The sequence below is a fragment of the Pleurodeles waltl genome, chromosome 6 (assembly GCF_031143425.1).
Source record: "Pleurodeles waltl isolate 20211129_DDA chromosome 6, aPleWal1.hap1.20221129, whole genome shotgun sequence".
In the NCBI taxonomy this organism is placed as follows: Eukaryota; Metazoa; Chordata; class Amphibia; order Caudata; family Salamandridae; genus Pleurodeles; species Pleurodeles waltl.
The window spans coordinates 1,330,436,364-1,330,455,100 of NC_090445.1; the positions used below are offsets into that span (position 1 = coordinate 1,330,436,364).

Sequence of the window (18,737 nt, forward strand, 5' to 3'; positions counted from 1 at the left end):
TGCACATGGACAACAGAGAGCAGCGAGCAGAGAGCAAAGAGGCAAGAGCAGCATGCTGACCATTTCAGAGAGACAGGAGGGTCATTTGCACGATAACGGACCATGAAGGGCAGGAGGGAGGGTGCAGGGGCACAACAATAGACCCGACAAGGCAGGCCAATTTCTGCTTGTCCTGCACATGGAATTCAGAGCGCAGGTGGCAAGGAAGCAGGGCAGGAGCAGTAAGCTGACCATGGAGGACAAGCAAGATAGGCACAGGAACCACAACACACCATGGAGGGCAACACTGAGACTATAATGGCATACACACAGACAATGGACGGAAGGTGTTTGAGGGTCAGGGGCAGCAGGATGACCAAACAGATCAGGTGAGAGAGGCTGCGTCAGCACAGAAAACAGAAGACCATACGTTGCAAGCGAGGGGGTTAGCGTCAGAACAGCAGCCATAATGGGCAAGAGGGCGGGGGCAGGGCCATGCTTGAAGGACCATTGAGAACAGAAGGGTGGGGTACGAGCTGGACACAGGAAGAGAGGCCAGGGCAAGTGACTCCACAACAGACCTTGCAAGGCAAGCAGGTGAAGCAGGTGTAGCACAGCAGAGCCTGTAACCTTATTGAGGGCAGAAAGAAGTGGCAGCAAAATGAAACATGAAGGACAGGAGGGCATGGATAGGGAATGTACCTGGGACAGGCAGGGTGGGTGTGGCAGGGATAGCAGGCAGCCATTTGACCATGCTAGGCAGGTAGGAGAGGCAGTGGCAGCTTAACAGAACACTCAGAGTAGATAGGAGAGGTGGTGGCAGGTCCATGGAACATAGTGGGCAAAAAGGAGGGAGCAGGGCCATGCACACAGACATCAGAGGGCATGGGGCAGGACAATAGGGGAAGCAGTTAAGCACAGAGACTAAGCAGGAGAGACAATGATAGGGCATAGAATTGGGCAATAGAGGGCAGGAGGAGTGGGCAGTTATATCAAGCTAAATGGAAGACAGTGGCAGCCCATTGGACCATTCAGGGCAGTAGGGAGGGGTCATTTGCATGGCCTCGCCCAACAGAGGATAGGGAGAAAGTGGATGGGGCAGCATGCTAAGTGTTCAGGGCAGACGGGAAGGGCAGTGGCAGAACAACAACCACACAAGACTGTAAAGAGGAAGCAGGGGCATGGGCTTGGACAATGGATGGCAAGGAGGAGGGACGACATGAGGTGCAATCTTTGGGCGGAGTAGTACAATGTCAATGCCAGGCCAGTCCCTGCATCCAACCCGCCACCCCACCATGCAATGCAATGGGCATCTTACTTATCTTTATTAAAAACCCTAGAAATTTACTGAAGCACAGGGATGGTATAGGTAAGAAATATATATTTTTTTAAATTAGAAGTTCACTAAAAAAACATAGGTTGAGGGATGTTATAGTTACGTTCAGATTTTACATGCACAAAAACATAGAAATTCAGCTGTTATAATTAGAGTTATTACAAGTAACTGTCACTTGTGCCCTAAGGAAACTATAACCTGCACTCTTGCCATGCACAATTTTCTCATCAATAATTATACTGCAAAAATTACACTGATATAATCAATGATGTCATAGGAGATGTCATGAGTGATGTTATATCTGGGGTAATTAGCAGTGCATGCACAGGGTGCAAGTTATAGTTACCTTAGGGCACGAGAGTTATAGTTACTTGAAATAACTCTAACTATGGGGGTGATTCTCACCCTGGCGGCCGGCGGAGGCCGCCCGCCAGAGTTCCCCCCCTCCAAAATACCGCTCCGCGGTCGAAAGACCGCTGAGGGTATTTTAGGTTTTGCACTGGGCTGGCGGGCGCCTGCCAAAAGGCCGCCCGCCAGCCCAGTGCAAAACGGCCTTCCCACGAGGACGCCGGCTCAGAATTGAGCCGGCGGAGTGGGAAGGTGCGACGGGTGCAGTGGCACCCGTCGCGTATTTCAGTGTCTGCAAAGCAGACACTGAAATACAAAGTGGGGCCCTCTTACGGGGGCCCCTGCAGTGCCCATGCCATTGGCATGGGCACTGCAGGGGCCCCCAGTGGCCCCACGACACCCCATACCGCCATCCTATTCCCCATGGCGGCGCAGCGAGCTGCGCCGCCATGGAGGATTCTACAGGGCAGCGGAAAACCGGCGGGAGACCGCCGGTTTTCCCTTTCTGGCCGCGGCTGAACCGCCGCGGTCAGAATACCCTGTGGAGCACCGCCAGCCTGTTGGCGGTGCTCCCTCCAACCCTGGCCCCGGCGGTCCATGACCGCCGGGGTCAGAATGACCCCCAATATCTGCTGAATTTCTATGGTTTTGTACATGTACAATTTGAACTTAAAGTCCCTGTAACCTTATGTTTTTTAGTGAATATATATATATATATACATATACACTCCAATAAAAGGTTACGGGGACGTTATAGTTAGCTTCTGAATTTACTCGTACAAAACTATAGAAATTCAGCAGTTATTGTTAGAGTTCTTTCAAGTAACTATAATTTGCGCCCTAAGGTAACTATAACTTATAGACCTTTGACTGGAGCCAGGCCCTGTGGCAACCCCCCTGCAGGCTGCCAACCACATGCAGCGCTACCAGGCCATTTGGTAAACCACCAAAGGCATAATACACAGAAGGGGGGCACACAACTGATTTTGGCCCAAGGTACTCCATCCCCCGGGGCCTGCCACATTTTTTAGGGGAAGGGGTATGTGGGCAACATCCCTGAGCTCGTTTTGGCCCCTGGCAGCCCATCCTCCAGGGCCCACTGCTTAACTTATGAGGGAGAGGTGTTGCAGCCTCCTCCCTGGCCAGATTCCGGCCCCGGACACCGTTTCTCCAAGGGCCCGGCTATATTGTAAATGGGGAGGAGGCATGCACCTCTTGCCCCTGGGCCAATTTCTGGCCCCGGGGAACCCATCTCCCAGGGCCTCACCATAATATAAAGGTGGAGGGGGGCATGCAGCCCATCTCACTGGACCAATATTGGTCCCATCCCCAGGGCCCATCTAATTCATAATGGGTAGGGCGGCCACATGGCCCCACTCCCAGGGCCAATTTTGGCCTCGGGGACTCCATTGTCCAGTGCCTGGCCAATAAAGGGTTGGTGCTCTAGAGCCCATTCTTTGAATCCACTCAATCTTTGTTGGGGGCCACATGGGGATCCCTAATGCCCCCGCTGCTGGCTCCTCGCTGGCATTGCTCCTTCCTGCAGGGGAACAAGTAAAAAATTCTGCTCCCTGTGGGCGGGAGCAGCACTGGTGACCTCCAGTAAGTAATATATATGTATGTGTGTGTGGGAATGTGTGTGTGTGTGTGTGTGTGTGTGTGTGTGTCACAGGTTCAAAATGCAGTTTCTTTATTGTTCCAATAAGCAAACACATTTCGGATGTTTGCCTTTATCAGTTCTTGTTGTTGTAAAAGCATCAGCAGGACAAATTCATTTAAATCCATCAGTTTACTTTCCTGCTGGAGATTTGCATATGAACAGTGAAGAAGGACTCTCCAATTAAGTTTGAATACAGTGTATGTGGCCACCATCAAAGCATGTACAATGTTCAATAAGCACCAAATGGCAGTCTTTGGTGCATATTTACAGGCCGCTCATGCCACCGAAGCATCACTTTTTGTGATTCTCCAATGGCGCTGTACACTGCACCATATATATAAGGTGGCGTTAAGCCACTTTTTGTGGCTTAAGTCTGCCTTGTAAATATGGGCTCCTCCGATGCAGTTTTCTGTGGCAGAGGGGTGTGCAGTGGGTGTTGCTGTGGGCGTTTCACCACAACACCCATTGCTTTTGACACTGCCCTAGATTTACCAGAACTCGTAAATCTGAGCCAGCGCCAAAAACCCAGGGTTTCTCCTTGTTTTGCTTTTTCCATGTGTGCTGCATTCTGCAGTACACATAGAAAGAGAACTACACTTTGAATGATTGTTTATGGGCAGGGAGGTGTCCCTTCCTGCACATAAACAATCATTCATTAATGATAATTTGCTACTTCTAGTTGTGCTGTGCATTCTGCACCACACATAGAAGTAACAAATCACCATTGCAGATTTTTCCTTCATGCACATAAATAATCATTCCCTTCAACACAGCACCCTTGCAGTTTGGTGCAAGAATGTCTACGTTGGAAGCTAAATTAAGCACCAGCACTGGGAAAACACATGGGCGTGTGCAATATTTTTGTAAATACGGTACATCACTGTGTATCAGAATTGACGCAGCGCAGCGCCTCCAAATTTGGCACAACCTGCACCAGTTCCTTCCAAATCTGGCCCTCGTGTTTCATTGATGATGTTAAGCAAATGATCGAAAATACACAATATTACTCAGAATCAGTATATACTAAAAATAAAATCAAAGTATTTGGGCATTTTACCTAAATGCTCAGAGTTAATTGTCCATCCTTCATTTGTTTATCTTTGCATGTCTGACTATAACTCACTCCCCTGCTGTGCACAGTTATGTGATCAATAATTTTACTGCAGATGTTACAGTGCCATTATCAATGATGTTATCAAAGATGCCATGAGTGCTGTAATTTGTGGGGTAATTAGCAGTGCATGGCGAGGGCGCGAGCTATAGTTACCTTAGGGCACGAGTTATAGTTATTTGAGATAGCTCTTACTATAACTGGTGAATTTCTATGGTTTGGTACTTTTAAAATGTACTATAACGTCCCTGTAACATCTGTTTTTTTTAAGTGAATCTCTATTTTCTTTTCAAATTTTATTTCCTAACTATAACGTCCTTGTAACCTTTGTTTTTTTAGTGAATTTCAATTGTTTTTTTAACGTAAAGTAATTTATTTTCATTACTTTACGTTAATCCAACCACTGCTGCGCACGACCAGACCCTGTGACCAACCCCCCTAACCACATAACCCATGGCCCTTTGGCCGTGTTCAGAGGGATTTGGCCTCAACCTGGGTCTCTGGATATGAGGATAGGTGTGAGAGGATGTAACTTGGAGAGAGAGTGCCTGTGAAAGTGTCTGTCTGGGTGTGAGAGTGAGTGCATCAGTGTCTTAGTGGGTGCGTCAGTTTCTGTATGGGTCTCTGACTGGCTGTGTGAGGGTTTCAGTGGGTCTGTGTGTGGGTGTGTGTGAGTCTGAGTGGATGTGTGAGTGTCTGAGTAGGTCTGTGAGTGGGTGTTCGAGGGTCTGAGTGGGTCCGTGTGTGGGTGTGTAAGGGTCACAGTGGGTGGGTAAGTGGGTGAAAGAGATTGAAAAAGAGACATTGAGAGAGAATGAGAGAAAGAGAGGGAGAGAGATAGAGAGTTTTTTAGGCTTTGGAGAATGATATACTTAGAATGAGAAATTTCTGGACAAATTGAAAAATGTATTTGTCAATTAAAAAGAGTGACATCACCTTTCATTATGAACCTTAAATGTTTGAAGTTGAAAACAAATTGAAGTTGGGAAATGACGACAGACACATCTGGACTAGAACCCTCAACTTTCAGGGTGAAAGTCTGAGACCTTAGCCATTACAACACAGGTGACTCATTACCCTGCTGTTTCCAGACATACTTATGACATTCAACCCACCCAGGAAAAAAAAGTGAATGTTCTATCACTAAACAGGTTTAACTGTCAAAACACTAGTGAAATAACAAACACAATGCCAAGAGATACTAGGATTTGACCCTTCAGCCTCCTGAGTGACAGCACAAGACCTTGACCATTAGACCAGAAATGACTGTTCCGCTCTGCATCCAAACATAAGTATAACATTTGCCCCAAACATCTTCTTAGTCTTACTCTTTGAAGTCATTCCATGGAGAGACTATTGCAATGACTATCTCTACCTCTTCCATCCTATTATGGGATGGAAGAGAGAGTATGAGAATGACAGTACTGCAGGGGAAACCTCAAGACCCCTGTGGTCCTAGCTGGCTCCCCATGTCCTGCGGGAGCCGGCACTGATCCCAAAAGCAGGGAGCAGATTTAAATAGAAGCCCCCTGCTTGGGGGAGCAATGTCAGCTGTCAGCTCCCAACAAGCAAATCAAACAACTATGTCCTGGGGGTGTGCACCTGGGATACTGCAGGAGACAGCCCTGTGGGTTGGTGATTCCCAGGGCCATCATCGTCTCCTTGAGGGGAGCCGTGCGGCCCCCTCCAATGATTATTTCCCTGGGAGGTGGTGGTCCCCAGGGCTTGGGGGTCTGAAACTGACTCCTTCACTCTTTTGTTGTATCCCTGGGGAGGTAGTGGTCCCTGTGGCTGAGAGGGGCTGCACATCTCCCCGGCATCCATTTCATATTTTGCCTCAGGGATGTGGTGATCCCCAGGGCTATGTGGGAGCCACATGACCCCCCACATTAGATACAGAGATGTGCCGCATCAGATACAGAGATGTGCCCCAAGGAAGTGCCCCAAGGAGGTGCCTGACCCCGGGGCTGGGAAGGGGCAGGGTGGCCCCTGCACACATACTTTTTGGAGCCCTAAGGAGGTGGCAGTCCTCAGGGGAGCCGGGTGTTCTGGGTAGCACCCACCATTAAAAGTTCAATGCTATCTGGTCATGGCCCGCCCAGGAGCTGTTTATAGAACAAGCATGGGAGCCCAAGCTGTTTTTTTTTTTTTTTTTTGCACCAGATCAACAGTTCTGCCACAACTCACAGCAAAAATGTTTAAAACATGCTATTTAGCTCTAGGGGACTCCAGCACCAGAGCCAAGTGGTCTCTGTGTACCTACTGTGTACCCTTTTGTTTTTTTACATCCTTTTTTTTTCTGGGACTCGGCTGAAGCTGAGTTCCAAAATGGCTGCCAACATTTCCTTGTTGAAGTATTTGCAGCCAATCATATCCCAACACAAGATGAGGAGGGTTTGCAAAGCCTTCGCATCCTTATATATACAAATTTGTATTTTCTTTAATCTCTCAAAAATGACTGAATGGATTAACACCAAAAAACAAAAAAAGGCCTAATCTTTCTGGACCAAAAGCTAACTTTCTGCCAAATTTGGTGTAATTCCGTCCAACAGTTTGGACGCTATCACTGTTCAAAATCCCGATGAAAAAATGAATGGGGAAAACATGTTTTGGGCCCCCCCCCTCCTTTTTCTCAGCCCCCTTCTGTCAGATCAACCGGAAACTTTCCAGACAGCAGATGAAATGAGCACCATTTTTTTAATGCTTTTGTGAAAATTCATCAACCGTCACAAAAGTTATTAGCAAAACAATAATAATGTATGTATATCATTACCTTCTGGCGGTAGGTAGTTACAGTTAGGACCTAGTTTCAATGGGAAAAAAGTGTTTTTTGTTTTAATAATTACTTTGGCGGGGAGGAGCCAAGATGGCGCCGTAAGCGGACACGTCTCGAAGAGCTCCGAGACGGCCTCCGACAACTAAGATCCTGATTGCCCGACATAACCCTCCAAAACTTGATGCCAGGGACCGGGAGTCCCCCCCGCCTTTGGGTTCCCCCGAGAAACCATGTTTCTGAAACTGACGGACGGAGGGGCTACAGCAGCGCACTCCACACGACGCAGAGAACAAGCGGCCTGGTGGCTGAGAGGATCGCCGGGGAGGAGGTGAGGCGTGATCGAGGGCCCGAGAGAGGGCTGCCGCTCTGGGACCTGAAAAGATCGGGACCACCAGGGCTCGTGGGGATGCTCCCCGGATGAGGCTGGGACCGGTGTGCGACGGGTCCCTAGAGCGGCGCTGTGAGAGGGAGATGCCCTAGCGCGCAACGGAGCGCCCGACTGGAGCTGGGGCCGGTGATAAAACCCTGCGACTGAGTGGATGGCCCAGTAAGTGGAGGGTTGGAGCAGAAACGCTTGCTGGGCCCGGGCCTCCTTTCCCCACCGGGAGCAGCTGGGGGTCCACTGACTATGGGAGCCTCGTGCCGGAGCCAGTGAGGCCTGCGCGCCCTCCGGTGCAGCCTGCGGGTGGACGAGGAGTCCGGTGAGTGGAGGTCCGGACCTACGGGGCTCGGCCGCTCCCGATGACGCACCGCTGGCACAGGCGGCGATCTTAAGAGCCAGGTGTTCAACACTAAACCCTAAAACCTGCCAATTAAAACCATTTTTTAAAAATCAACACTGAACTTCCTAACGCCCTATGCCTGATCTTTCAGGATTCACCTCAGGGCCTGTGATGCCGGACTGGGCTCTGTGTCTCCCCCGCAGATAGATAACCCACGGATGGTGAGGGGGGGTGCGAGGGAGGAAGAAGAGGCCCACACATAGCGCTGATCAGAGTAGAAATACTACAAGGGCCACGAGAGACTTGGCATGGTCTAACCTGGCACAGCTACTTTGCCAGAATTCGATGAGGGTAAGAAAAACCCCCTATACAAACCTTGGAACCCGGCGTCGACCCCATAGGATCGAAGACTAGTCGTGCAGCGGAGTTGCTGGACTGGGGTCCGGGCATGCCCCCCCGTGGTGCTTACCCACGGTGGTGAAATAAGAGTAATCCTGCGTTGGACTAGAGGCTTGCTTGGAACTTAGGGATACGGACGGGGCCCTGGGGACCCAAGATGGCACGAGACAAAGACCCTAAGCCGCCCCGTCAGGGCAAAATGGACAGATACACAAAAGTAGTGACCCCCCCGTTGCCCGCGGGAGATCCCGCTCCCACTCCGGACAACAGCGAGCTCCTCTCAGCCATACAGGCTTCGCAGGGTGCCCTTGAGGAACGGATAGGAGAGGTACACTCGGAGGTGTCCCTCCTCCGGCAGGATCTTTGCAAGGTGATAGAGAGGGTAACGTCGGCAGAGACTCGCATCTCGGAAATAGAAGATACGGTAAGGGATCTACGGAAGGAGGTTGCAGAAATCAAAGTCATCAACAAAGACGTAATATGGAGGCTGGAAGATTCCGAAAATAGAGCAAGGCGCAACAATCTCTGCTTTGTGGGATTTGCAGAAGGAGCGGAAGGGTCTGACATGAACAACTTTCTAAGTCAATAGCTCAAACGTGTTATTCCGCTGGATACGTTTTCGTCATGTTTCATAATAGAACATGCACATAGGGCTTTGGGGGAGAAGCCCCTGCCGGGAGCGCCCTACAGACCAGTAATTGCCTGCTTTCTTGACTACCAGGATAGAGACATGATCCTGTCGGAAGTTCGAAAGATGGGAGAGGTGAGGTACGAGAACACAAAGATCCTTGTCTTCCTGGACTACACGAGGGAGGTGCAGAAACAGCGACGAGCCTTTGATGCAGTCAAAGCCCGGCTCCAGGGCCTTTAGCTTGGATACATGCTCCTCTTCCCAGCCAAACTTAAAATCATGTTTCAAGAGTTTTCCAGTCTCCGGAGGAGGCCTGGGACTGGATTGAGGAGAGAGCCCGACTTGGCAATGGGAGGCCTAGAGAACCCGAAAAGATGCCCAAGACAACGGCGGGTGCGAAACCCAAAGAATGGTCCCTACAAGTACGCAGAGGCAGGCGGAGACAGAGAGCTGGAAGAAGCACGCCCTGGCAGATCCCCGGACACACAGATACGAGGGCAGATACTACAGACTCAGAGGATAGCCGCAGTGTAAGAGCCCAGACTTGGAGTGGTCAAGAAGGGGCAAGCCCACGAACGCCCGAGAGTGGGGTGGGTATGTGCGGGGGATCCCCGCACCCATTACTAGAAGCTATTGACAGAATGGAGGTGGAACAGGAGCCCCGGATTCCGTAAGTCCGGATGGGTAGAAACAAGACTGCGACAGAAGGAGGTGGTGAGCCGTCTCAATCTTACCCCAAACTTGCAAAAGGTTCTTTTCACCCCTTATAACAGGGTGGTTTGATTACTGTACTCAGGTTACACGGTTGAAAGGGAGGGGAAGGGGAAAAGGGGTTACAGACCTCCAGTCTCCTGTGGACTAAAACTATGCAGCTGCATGCTCACAGGGGCCTTCGGGAGGTGGGGAGGGGGGTGGGAGGGAAGTTAAGTTACAGTCAGTTAGGTATTAAAAGGTTATTTCTAAGTTACATGGCAAACCCACAGACACAGAAGCAAGGGGACGAGCATCATCTGAATGCCACCAAACGACACCATACCACTCGAGGGAGTCCCAGTAGGGCTGATAATGTCGACATTAATACTTCCATTAAAAGAGATGACACCTGGAAGTGCCGATAGAGTAACATCTCTCAGCAATGAAAAAGGTTTTAGTGTACTCTCCTGGAATGTCAACGGTCTTGGTGATAGAGTGAAAAGAGTGAAAAGAGGTCTAGTCTCCCAGTATATAAAAAGGCAAAAGCCAGATATAGTGCTCCTACAGGAGACCCACCTCAAAGGTACAAGATGTGTTTTTTTGAGCAGAGGCCCCTATATAGTTCTCGAGCATGCAGGATACACATCCGGCTCAAGAGGAGTAGCAGTTCTGATCCGTAAGACCCCCCCCCCTTCCAGATTACAAAAAAATGGGAGGATACAGACGGTCGCTTTGTGGGAGTTGATGGGTCCTGGGGACGGAGGGAAATCCTACTGATAAGTGCATACGCCCCCCCCCCCGAGACTACAGGGCCCTCTACTAGACAAGATTGCGAGGCTCCTATTAGCATCCTCAGCATCCCTTCACATATTAGGTGGGGACTTCAATGATGTGATGGACATAGGACTGGACAGAACAGGAGTAAGACGGGCAACAGGACAGACCACCCAACTACAGGGGTTTGCGACCTCCCTGGGATTGACAGATATATGGAGAAGGATACATCCCACGGAAAGAAAATACTCATACTTCTCTGGGGCACACAGAGCCTTTTCCCGTCTGGACTATGTCTTTGCCCCTGCTGGTGAGGTGGGAAGGGCAACCGGGGCAGACTACCTAGCAAGGGGACTCTCCGATCAGTCCCCCCTACTGGTGACAATGGATTGGAAATATGGGGGTCGCAGAGAATGGAGGCTGAATTCTTGGGACCTACAAGATCAGGAAGTGAGTAGAGAACTGCGCATAGACACCGAATTGTATTACAAAGAAAATGTAGGGTCAGTGGACTCTGCAGTGATATTATGGGAAGCCTATAAGACAGTACTTAGAGACAGTGCCCAAAACCTAGTGGCTCAAAAAAGGCGAAGAGATAATAGAAAACTGAGTGAAATGGAAAAAATGCTCCTTGAGTTAGAGGCGAAGGTGATATCTATGCCTACACCCACACTTCTCAGACAACTAGAGCTAGCGAAGGTAGAATATAGAGAGACAACAGATAAAGAGGCACGCTCCCGCCTGCAGGCAACCCAATACAGACTATACGAAACTGGAGATAAAGCGGGGAAACTTCTCGCCTGGCTCGGGAAAAAAGAAAGAGAAGCTAGATGGGTTCCAGAGATTGAAACCCAAGACGGGACCAGGGTAACAGCGGATGAGGGCATAGCAGAGGCATTTGCTAGTTATTATGGAGACTTCTATAAAGCTAGACCGTTGGCAAATGTGGATCACATTGCGGTATACTTAAACGAGATAGATGTCCCTACTTTAGATGACAAGAGACTAAACGAACTTGAGAGCGAAATCACGATAGAGGAAATCTTGACTGCTATGACACGGATTTGACCAGGCAAGGCACCAGGACCAAATGGCTTCCTGGCAGAGGTCTTTAAAAACCTCCGAGAAATACTGGCTCCCCATTTACTAAACATGTATCTAGATGCTCGGAGTCAAGAGATTCTTCCCCCTGACTTACGAAGGGCGGAGATTGCGGTTATACACAAAGAGGGAAGGCCTAAATCCAGCTGTGCCTCATATAGACCGATATCCCTATTGAATGTTGAGGTAAAGGTCCTTGCCACGGTGCTTGCCACCCGAATGTTAGGGGTCATCTCCTCATTGGTCCACCTGGATCAGACCGGCTTCATGCCAGGGAGATCCACAAGACACAACTTGAGAAGAGCACATGTATGGCTAGCCGCAATCATGAAACGCTCGGAGCCGCACTTATTCCTGGCCCTGGACGCGGAAAAGGCCTTCGATGCGGTCCACTGGCCCTTCCTGGAGACCACGCTGCAGAGATTTGGTTTCGGCCCAAAGTATGTAGCGTGGGTGAGACTGTTAAACACAGAACCGGTGGCGAGGATGAGAGTAAATGGAGTCCTCTCTTCAGAATTCCCCATAAAGAGGGGTACGAGACAGGGCTGCCCGCTGTCCCCCCTACTATTTGCCCTTACTCTTGAATCTATGGCGTGCAAGATCAGGAATTCAACAGGCCTATATGGCTTTGGACTAAAAGTGGACGAAAGGGATGAAGAACGTATCTCCCTAGATGCGGATGACGTCCTCCTCTACATCACCCGCCCCGCCCGGACCCTCCCGCGATTGTTTCTATTAATTGAGAATATGGGAGACATTTCGGCTATTGTATCAATTGGCAAAAATCAATCCTTTACAAAACGCAGGGGGGTGCCCGCATGCCCCATTTGCCGATGAGGCTACAATGCACGAAAGAAGGGTTCACATACCTGGGTATTTACGTTACACACGAGGCTGATAGAAGCCATAGCCGTAATCTAGGGAAGGTGGTAAGGGAATGCAGTTCTGATTTTAATAGATGGACAACTTTGCCTCTGACGTTGATGGGCAGGGTCGCCATGGTCAAAATGATCTCTCTACCAAAGTTGCTATACGTTCTGCAGAACACGTACTACCAAATTCCCTCAGGCCAATTTAGAGACATAGAAGGGGACATACGACGTTTTCTGTGGGAAGGGAAACACCCGCGAATAGCCCTTAAAACCGTTTGGCGCAATCAGTACGCTGGGGGCTTGTCCCTACCGGACAAAGAGGCATACTATTGGGCGGCCCACCTTATTAATGTGAATGGCTGGGTGTTTGCCACAGACGAACATCCCACATTCCGTCTGGAACGACTACAATGGGAGGGCAAGACATGTAGACAATTCCTCTACGAGAGGGTGGGAAACCGACACCTCACCGCAGCCACAAAAGTGACTTTAATGGCCTGGAAAAGAGGCAACAAAATGGTGGGATGGTATAGACGACCCACTAGTATGACCCCTCTCTGGGAAAGTGGATGGTTAAAAGAAATTAAGAAACTCAAGGGCTACGAGAGTTGGGACAGGATTGGAATTTCTGAGCTTGGTGATTTGCTACGAAATGGGGAAATTAAGCCCTTCGAATCTCTACAGGAAGAATAAGACCTAAATAGAACCCAGTACTTTCACTATCTACGCGTGAGACACGCTTGGGTAGCAGAGGGTCTTCGGGGAGTGGAGATTCCGGACTACTCCCCCCTGGAGGGCTGGCTGTTGTCGACCAAGATCATAGCGAAAGGGACCTCAGCAGTATACAAGACCATTAACAATAACATGCCAAACACACTGATTGGCCTGCACACCTGGTGGGAGACGGAGATAGGCCCCTTGGAGGACATAGATTGGGAGACTGCTTTGATGTTCCCTAGAGAGGTCACAATTAGGATACGACTCAGACTGATACAATTCAAGATTCTACACAGAATATACTATGACCCACAGAGGCTACACCGGATGGGGAGGGCCAGGCGTCCAGATTGCAGCAGAGGTTGTGGTGGGGTTGGATCCTTTTTGTATGTACTATGGGAATGTCCCAAGATTAAGGTGTACTGGAATAAGGGGATAGGAATACTCACCGGAGTCCTGACTGCACAGATCCCTCTCGACCCCAAATATATAATTCTAGGCATATCCAATGATGTAGACTTGCCCAGAAGGAAGCTCCTGTTCTGCGGGCTAGGGCTGATGGTCGCCAAAAGAGACATAGTACGATTATGGGGAGCTGATAGCTGCCCGATGATAAGCGCATGAAGAGAAAGGGCATGGACGGGTTCATGATGGGGGAAAAGACAATGTATATCAACAGAGGATGCCCGCAAAAATTTCGAAAGATATGGGGAGACTGGATCACATATTACTCCCTGGAGATATAGATCAGGTTGGGGGAAACCGCCTTAAGAGCGACACACAAGAGATAGAATCAAGGGCCATGCAAGGAGAGCCTACAAACACGGGTCTAGGGATGAAAGAAACAAACAAGACTGGTGGGGCTGATCAAAGTGAGGTTGTGTGCCATAACGAGAGTTGGGGGAAAGGGAGGGGGGTGGGGGGAGTTTTCTTTACTAAAGAACATATATCTGTATTTGTTCTTATTTTCTTTTCAGAGACATTATAATTTGATCCGTATGCGTGATTCACTGGAAATATTGTGTCTCGATATAAATGCAAATAAAAAAATGTATAAAGAAAAAAAAGAATTTCTTTGGCACCTTTTGACAAATCTTTAAGAAATTTTCAAAACTAGTTTGTCACCTTCTTAGGCTTGGGGAGGGGGCCACGCAGCCCTCTTCACTTTTAGTCATCATCTGAGCCCTGGGGAAAAGGGTCTCTAGAGCTGAAATTGGCCTGGGGAGAGAGGCTGCGTGCTCCCTTATAATTTTGGCCAGACCCCAGGTAAAGGGATTCCCTGGGCTGGGATCCACCCCTGAGGGTACTGCATATCCCATCCCACATTTCAATAAAGCCAGGCTGGGAGGAATGGGGTCCCCAGGGCCGAAATATGCTCGGGAGGGGGCTGTGTGCCCCCTCCCCCATAAATAAAATGGTGAGCCCAGAGGGATGTTGTTAGAAAACTGGGCTGATTGCAGGAGCCCCCTAAATTTTTGCTCCTATTTCTCATTTTTTGCTGGTGTTTTCCTGACTCTGATGGTTCCCTGGGTACTGCTAATCTGTCCCAGGGCCTGTGCTCTATGTAAGATGAGTGTGCAAATTAGGCTGATTATAATTGGCTATGTCAACCTACATACAAGTCCCTAGTATATGGTAGGGCAGGTAGGTGTCAGTGCAATAGTCCTCGGGGATTGCACGCTGTGGAGAAGTGTGGCACAATGGTTAGAGTGGCAGACCCTGAAGCAGAGATCTGGCTCAAGACCAGGGTTCATGTCCCGCTTCGACAGGTCTTGGGCTCAATTCCCTTGGACCAGATAATTCTCTCCTTGGTGCCTAATCTAATTAATGGGTCCCACTCTGCAACTCTGGGCTATAGCTTGCTTAATCTCCACAACGGCCCCAGCAGTGCTTGGATGCCTGGCTTCACCCTGGGGGTGCCCAGAAGTGGGCACCTCACAGGGAAAAGCCAGGAGGGGTTCCATAGCGGTATGAGTACAGCGCCTTGAGACCCTAATGGGTGAGTAGTGCGCTATACAAGTGCAAAGTTTACATGCTGATAGAATGTTCTACCTCTAGGCACCACCAAATCTGAATGTCGTGGTAACACAGATCATTGGAGTGGCTGGTGGGAGAAGGGTGTAGGTAAGGGGACTGTGAGGAGGGAGATGTGTCAAAAGAAAGTATTAAACACAAATAAAAGCATAATCATCACACTTGCCACCTGGCAAATGCAATTATGTCGGTAGTATTTTGATTCTCTGTTTCTTGGATCAATCCTTGAGAAACAAGGACGTCTTACCTATCGAACTCATTTCCTGCACGAGCGTATTTTGTTGTTCATAAAATAACTGTAACCTTCTTCCAATTCTTCCAGATTGGAAGTATACTTGTTAAAGAAACAAAACTATAAAATGTTCATGATCAGACATTGCTTTGCACCATTATTTGTCCCCTCCTCTCCCTGTGCGGGATTTTAACACAGGGGATTAATGTGGGGATAAGGCCATAGAGTCATTTTTTGCATGGGAATGCCAACCTTGCTGTGAGAGAACAGGGCTGATTGCAGAGGTCTCCCTAACATTTTGCCCCAATTTTTCACTTTTTGCTGGGGTTTTACTGACTCTGATGGTGCTCTGGGTACTGCTAACCAGTCCCAGGGCCTGTCCTCTGTGTTACATAGATATGCAAATTAGGCTAATTATAATTGGATAAGCCAACCTACCTATAAGTCCCTAGTATATGGTAGGGCATCGAGGTTTAGGGACCCCAGCATAGGGAGTGCCCCCATAGGAGCACTGCTGAGGTGCCCAGTGTCATTTTAAAGGCAGGCCTGCCTTGGTGGCTGCTTTTGAATTAAAGTTATATGCAAATTCGACTTTGGAATTAAAAGTAGTTCCCAAGTCTTTAACTACCTTATTGTTACATATAAGTCACCCCTAAGGTGTGCCCTATGTGCCCCTAGGGCTTTTTGCCATGTAACTATAAGTAGGGACCTTATAAAAATAGTTTTATAAGCCCTGGTGAGGTAAAACAGCCACATTTGTTTTTCCCTCATTTTAGTGAATGGCCTCCATAGGCTAGAATGGGGAGACTTTATTTTAATTTGAAAAGTCCCCTTAAGTAATAGATACCAAGAGTTTGGTATCAAATTAATTGTTATAATACATCCCACAACTTCCAGTTGTTGGATTTAATATAACTTGTTCAGGTAAAGAGTTTTAAATTTTACCTGAAAAGTTGCCAACTCCAGCCCTGCATTGTTTTTGCTGCTGTTCTCTGATTGTCCAGCCTCTGGCAGCCTGGCCAGGCTGCCTTGATGAGGTGTGAAGTGGCCTGGCTTCACACAAAAAGATGTGCCTGTGGGACGAGATCTCCCCTCAGCAGATGGTGAGGCAGGAAGGGGGAGGGCTGCCAAACTGGTCTTCAAAGGCAGAGAAGGACATTTGGAGCAACCCAGCAACACCCCCACATCCTGCCACCCCAGACAACTAGGTGCCCCCTTGATTAGATTAGGAGAGGACAGGAGAGGGGTGTGTTTATGATTTTTAGCCACACCAGTGGGTGGGCTCAGCCAGATGTAACATATGGCAGACCTGCACCTACACCTCAGTTCCCTACCAGATCCCTACCAGGAAGAACTACAGAAGAAGAAGGACTGCCCTGCTGGACCCCTGGCCTGCACCTGGACCCTGCACTCTGAAGGACTGCACCAGCTGCACACTTGGGCTTCACCACAAGAAGGACTTTGCCTGGCTTCAACTGGTTCAAGGAGGGACTCCCTGTTTGCTACATGTGAAACATTGCTAACCAGAGTCCCCTGCACCAACTCCTGAAGAAATCAACCAGCTGACCACTGTCCAGTGGCCAAAAAGGAGTTTGCGCCAGGTGCATTCTCTGAGTTGTAGTCCACACCCCCAAGGTTCATCCCAGAGCTTCTGGAACCTTGGGATGAGCTGTGGACCCCAAAAGAACCTTAAAGGAACATCTGGGAGAAGATCCAGAAGTTTGGAGAACTTTTGGAAAAATACTCCATAGAGGGATCGACCAGCCGCGGCAACTCTAGCCGACTTGCCTCAACTGCGACCCTGCCAGATTTGCAGGTTTGTACCGGTGAAGAAAATCTCCAAAAAAGAGACTAAAGCGGACATTATCAACATGGTGGTAAAGACTGCCGACTGCAGTGAGAGCGGTGAACAGAATCCCGCCGGCGATTGGAAACCCGCCATATACTGAACAAAAAACCCAACGCCGCCAAACATTCCCACACCACCACTCCCCACCAGGACCCTGTCGGCGGGAATCCCGGCCCACCCCACCGCCGCCAAGCACACCCACAACCCGCCCTCCAAATAATGATGCCCAAATCACCTCAGCGGACAGTGGAGGCCAGATGACCATTGGCGGCTGCGACCACCACAGAAGGCAAGTGTGCCCAAACGCAACCAGTGCACACATTGACTAGGCTTAGCACCCACACACCTAACACACATCCTGAACACCATAAAACACCCCCAGACACACCCTACAATCCCTTGCAAGGAAACCACGACCAGAAGACGGAGAGCACCAGAGCCAGACAGAGAACGGCAGCAGACAGGACACGCATAGTGACCCACACAGGAGCACCCAGACACCGAACCCATTCCTGACGCCATCCACCACCCTCAACATGTCCCCCCAAAAAATCCACGCTTCACTGAAAGGGAGCTAAGGACCATGGTGGACGAGATCCTAAACGTGGAGCCACTAATATTCGGCTCCGATGTGCAGCACAGACCCATCGCCCGGAAAATTGAGCTCTGGCAGACCATTGTCAACAGGGTGAATGCAGTGGGACACCGTCCACGCACCAGGGCCGACATCCGCAAGAGATGGAACGACCTGCGGGGGAAGGTCCGGGCCATGGCATCCAAGGCACCACATCGCAGTGCAGAAGACTGGGGGAGGATCGCCACCCACACCACCACCAGTACACAGACTGGGAGGAGAAGGTACTCGCCATCCTACGCCCAGAGGGACTCACTGGACTCACTGAAGGAATGGACTCGGGTAAGTCGTCTACATCTACCCCATATACACCATACCTGTAATGGATGCACCACCCCACCATACCCACACCCACCTAGACCCACAACCCACCCAGCCATTACCCACCACATCCACCACCCTGCATCCCCCACAACTCACTACTAGGTCCACATCACTCCTGCTGTGCTCAGCCACCCACCCCTGCAACCCTAATGGAGGGAACAAGGAGTGCCACAGGACTCCAGGGAGACAGAGGCACTTCACAGGACACTGGTGAAAGATACCTGGACACTGATGAGCAGGCAGGCCCCTCACACAGCCCTGGATGCTCACCAAGCAGAAGCCCCACCCAGGAAAACACTATCACCCCTCACACCAAGTAAGATCAGCAGGCCAGGGGAGGCGTACCCACACCAGTGGACCCAGGGCACAAACAGGTGTGATACAGCAACAGAGGCCACAGTCTCCCACCCCCAACATGCAGGAAGACGAGGGCCCCAGTACTAGTGGCACTTTAAGACCTGCGCAGGGGACACAGGCCAGGGCAAGGCCAAGTGCCCCAGTGGGTCAGGGGGCAGGGCACTGATAGATGCAGCTGCCCAGGACGT

General features: G+C 49.8%; 1 protein-coding gene across 1 annotated transcript in view; it reads left to right on the forward strand.

Moving 5' to 3' along the window:
- The window catches only part of SH2D4B (SH2 domain containing 4B), a 1,234,963-nt gene that overhangs the window by 562,437 nt on the left and 653,789 nt on the right, over window positions 1-18,737 (forward strand). The gene's annotated exons all lie outside the window — the stretch shown is intronic.